Below are 5,276 nucleotides of genomic sequence, written 5' to 3' on the forward strand. Positions count from 1 at the left end.
CATTCGGAAGGACTCCTTGAGTAGTATTCGGCTAGAATTTTCATGTAACATTGGTCCTCCCAGACTGTATAAGGGCAAGCACGGACCTTCTCGAAATAATTAACTCATCTAAGGCAACACAAACAACACACATGACATAGGGTATTACACATCTCGCGGTCTGAACCTATCTAAAGCTTTGCGTTCCTTGCACCATCGGTTCCAGACTCGGCAAAACCCTACCTACAACCCCTACTACTTGGGGTATCCTTGAGTAGATTTGGTGGATAAACACCAATACTCCACATCTCTTCTCTCCCACCCACCACACCTCTCCTCCCCGACCTTGGTATAACCGCCACCTCGCCTCCCCTCCCCCTCACTTGCCGCGCAGGGCCCCCGCAAGCAGCTCGCCACCATTCCCCTCGCTTGCCGTGCGGGGCCCTAGCCTGGCGCGGTGGCGCGGTTGGCTTTGCGCGGTGGGCGGGCTGTGGTGGAGCTGAGCCACGTCAAGGAGGGGCACCTGGGAAGCCCGCAGACACAGGAGCGGTGCAGATGTAATCCCTCACTGAGCGCCAAGTCCGCGCGACCGGAAGCAGCCAGCAGTAGATGCGGTGGCACCCAAGAAGAGGTGAGAAAGCTGTGATTTATTAGCTTCAAGTCCGACGCTCCCTTCATATGCGAACCCTTTTTAGGAGAAATCTCTTTATTAGCTTGTTTGTTGTTAGGTGATTTGTCTGCGGGAGGACAACAGAGAGTGTGAAACTCAAGTGAGGGAGAGCTCGGCCGCTGTTGGTGATGTCTCGGCCGACGACGGGCACAACTGGAGGAAGCGTGGCGCTGCAGGCTCCGGGGCGCGGAGCGCGGAAGGGCTAGGTGTTAGAACTTTAAGAGCGCAGGGGGAATAGATCCAGTGGATTTTGTTCAACTTTCTCTATTCGGAGTGCAAGGGAATCCTAGATCTATAACAATAACAGAAACTAAGGGGGGTGAGAACCTTCTCCAGTGGAGCTCGAGCTGCCTGCTATCTCGTGTTTCTCGATGAAGATCCACGCAGGGCCGGCGACGGTCGGCGCAGTGAAGACATGGTGGCGGCGACGCAGTGGAGTGGCAGCGCCTGTGGTGCTTCCCACCGCTACAGCCCACCCTCTCTGACCGGATTAGGGTTTTGAGGTGGGGAACAGTAGCGGCGGTGAACCTTTTGATCCGAGCTGTCAGTCCACACCTCCTCCTTATAAGGCTGTGTGATGGAGGCCCACCAACCTCGTCTTGGGCTGGGCCCCCGATCAGAGCGCGAGGTCAAGAGATTAGTTGGCTGTTGGGCCAACTGATGGAGATCAACTCTAACATTCTCCCTCTTGATTTCATCTTATACTTTCAACTTTATATCTTTTACTCCTTTTATATTTCATCACAGATAATGCATAGAGCAACTTCATCATCACTGTCAGTTGCCGTTAGATTCAACAGTTACAATACATGTCTCTGTTATGAAACAGGTGCTTTAACTTTGGGCCCATTATTGTTTGGAAGATATAGGCTATAACATAGACCCATGTCGACTGTATGTTCTCTGTACACACTGGGCGGTAAACCTTTAATAAGCGGATCCGCAAACACTTACCTATCATTTATATGCTCAATACATTACAACATGATTCCGGACTTTCTCCTTTACAACGTATAAATTTGTGTCAATGTGTTGGGCACCACACTTGACTCGTTATCATAGGAGCAAACTACTTAAATGATTATTGCTGTTGTCAACCATTATCAACTTCGGGTACAGATTCCCTTAACTATTTTGCCTGTCCCTCAGTCTCGTATCATGCTATACCATGTCTTTGCATCACATTGATCTTAATTGCTTCATTTTAAAGATTTCCACACAAAACCTCCAAGCGTGAAAGTTAGCAATAATTGTGGATTTCACTACACATTTCACAAGTTCTAATTTTGTACTCACAATCTGTTGAGAGTACATGTTCTTTCCAACTTAGCATGAGGCCGACATTCTCAATTTCATTCCAATGATCTATATCTGGATTGAACTTTTGCTGAAATAACCTGGATACACAGACTATGTCAGGGTAAATTCTTTATCTTCGGGCTCATTAAGCTTCCAACAGCTGAAGCATATGGAACTATTTCATCTCACATTAGTTCCTGGAACACTAAGGTTCTCAAAACTATTACTCTTGACGATATGAGCAGGCGTAGGTTTACTCGTATGCATACTAGCTTCATTTCTTTAGAAGTTTTTCTAAGTATATGCCTTTGTGGTAACCATAATACCCCTTTCTTTTATCTCGATAAGTCTCAATTCTTAGAATGAAAACTCATCACCGAGATCAAAACTTGAGGACAAGGATTCTTTATCTATAACAACATATTAACACTACCACTAGTAAGTAGGGTGTTATCTTCATTTAGTTGTGGAATCAAATTTCCCATTGTTTAACTTTGCTTGAAAGCTATTGTCCTCCTCAATGTCTTTTAAACCCAACCATTCTTACTATTTCAATAAGCTTTAGATACCACCGTCTCGAGGCTTACTTTAATCCACAAATGGATTAGTTATTGTGGTATCCCACATGTTCTTCTTCTCTTTGACCAAAATTTTGTCACAAGTCTTGCTTTATATCTTTTAACATTCCTTCTAGAGTCACATTTTGTTTTGTATGTCCATTATAACCTACTGTGATGGCTCTTTCAGTAATCACTTCTCTTTCCATGGACTTAACCCATGGAATTCTCGTGACTTCTTCAAATGGGGTGGAATCAACATCCATTTTCTTTTCTTTACTTTGTATAGCGCTGTTGTTGCTCCTTTTTGCCAAATGGCAATGGACTAACAAGATCGTGCATAACAAGATCCTTCCTTACTTTATTCATTTTCTTTGAGAGCTAACAACATGTGTATTATACAACATCAGCTGGTATGAGAATCTTTTTGTTCTTCAATCATCGAAGTGGACATCATTCCTACTTCTCTTCAAGTCTTAGGTCTCTACATACCATGCTCCCTTAGATTTTTGCCATCTTTTGTAAAGATGGCGTATCAGTAAAACTTTTTGTTTAGGTTTCAACTGTTAAAGACTTTATATGTGCTATGTAAGCACCATCTTACTATCTTTGAGGGTCGTCCAGTATAAATACTGAATTTAACTATATTTTACTTAGTGGTATCAGTATAATGACTGTTGTACTCCCCTGACAGTCACATTCATTCTTTAATATATCATCTTTTACTTTCAATGCACATTATAAGGGAGTATCTTTCTTAACTGTCTCACATTTCTCCCCATCGAAATGTGGTATGAACTGTTCTGCCACAATTTTAAAAATTATTCATAACTCATTTGAATGAGGAAACTCTTATTACTTCATCCACATGATTACGTCACGCAGAACAAAGTAATTTCTTAATTCGTATGAGAGTACCTTTTACTCATTTCACTTTGAGAACTCAACACAGTCCTTTATTTCATATGACAGTTCTTTTCCTTATTTCACTTCAAGAACTCAACATAGTCCTTTATTTTCAGTACTTTTGCAAGTCACGCTCACATATCATTCTTATCTTGAGGTTCGTATGTAACTTTCCATTTTTCTTAAACTCATTGAGTGCTTAACAATTCTAGAATAGCTTAAAAGCTACTCCAAACTTTTCTCTCAATGTGGGATAAGCCAGCACAAGAGTCATCACAACTTTCTCCTACCATGCAGGATAAGTACTATGCCAACTTTACCCCGCCATGCGGGTATTATCTCATACTTTTCCCGGACATAAATATGTATATTCGATGACACACATGTTTAATCCGACGTTGGTCAAATTAAACATGCATGACTTATTACAACTTTGATTGAACTCAAGGTAAATTCCTCTTGATAGAGAGTATATAAAAGACATTTCATGAACTAAAATCTTATTGCTCTATCTTCTTTTCTTGTATCAATATCCATAAATACTTTTCTTTTCAAGCTATTTTTTACAGAGAATACATTCTCTCATGGAATGGCCTTTTTTCTTTCTGAGTCACAAGTACCCAGCTCATTTTCTTGTGTGTCTTCAAGGAACACGGCATGCAGATCTTTTGTCTGAGAAGACAATGATCAAAACTTTAAGTTTTATTCTACATCACCGTTGGGCAAAAACAGAATAAAACACCTTTCTTCTATATTAATTCCACATCACTGTTGGGCAGAAATGGAATAAATGTATGAAAAACTCAATTAACTTTAAAATCATATATCTACTCCTCAAAATTAAATTCTCCTGTTGGTTCGAATTTAATTCGATGATAATCATCTTTATTGCAGCGGAAACTAGAAAATACATTTCTCTAGTTTAAGAGCAGTTCTTCATCAATTCTCTGAAAAATGGTCACTTCGATGCAAGATTTACTAGAGACTTTAGAATTTAAGCTATGACTCATTGAATTTATAATATTGTTATCATCAATGTTGGTCAGCAAATAATAATTTCATAATTATCTTTATGATTCCAGTAAAGCTTAACTTTGAGACTTCGAACGACACAATAATGCCAAAATTTAACTTTGACTTAAGACAATGGAAGCATTTCTGAAGCTTAAACTTTAAAAATGTCTTTTACACACAAGGAAAACTCATTTAACTTTTAATCTATTCTTTCAATTAAATCTTCTCATTGGTTCCGACTTACTTGAAAGATAACATCATTATAGCAGCGGATAACTTTTCTTTCTTTTTAGAAATAGTACTTTGTACTCTTTTCTCTCTCTAAACAATTTATCCTGTTGGTTCAAAATTGAATAGAGAAAAATGAACATTAAATTACTCAAAATAAGTTCTTTAATCATGCTCTTAAAAATAATTCTTCCATTGTTTGAATTAAAATTAAGAGCAACAACTTTAAAACTTTGCAGCGGAAATAGATAAAATTCAATATTCAGAAGCATTATCATTGTGAAACTTTACTATTCTCTAAAACAAATTATGTCGTTGCTTCAAATTTGAATAGAGATCAAACAATAATCAAAAGTATCAAACTATCAAAGAAAGATGCTTCTAAAAATAGAAGAAACTGATAACTGTGTATTCTTTTCCTGGGGCCCGGCTTGGAATGCGGCCCATAGCCCAAATATGCGCGCGGCGCATTTTCCCAGCGCCCAGCGGCGAGCACTCGGCCCAGTTCTTTTCGGCATAGGGCCGAATCTTTATGCGCTCGCATGGCCCAGCGGTCGTGCAGCCCATTCTACGTGCCGCGCTCCCCCGTGCCCAGGACGCAACCTGGGCCCATGATTTTGGCC

The 5,276-nt window shown here is 40.2% G+C and overlaps 1 long non-coding RNA gene across 1 annotated transcript; it reads left to right on the forward strand.

Annotated features, from left to right (window-relative positions):
• The first annotated feature begins 315 nt into the window (after positions 1-315).
• On the forward strand, positions 316-1,487 carry LOC120685823. Its single transcript, XR_005679786.1, has 2 exons — positions 316-610; positions 708-1,487. It is a non-coding gene; the product is annotated as an uncharacterized LOC120685823 (long non-coding RNA).
• Positions 1,488-5,276: the final 3,789 nt, after the last annotated feature.

The sequence above is a fragment of the Panicum virgatum genome, chromosome 8N (assembly GCF_016808335.1).
Source record: "Panicum virgatum strain AP13 chromosome 8N, P.virgatum_v5, whole genome shotgun sequence".
NCBI lineage: Eukaryota > Viridiplantae > Streptophyta > Magnoliopsida > Poales > Poaceae > Panicum > Panicum virgatum.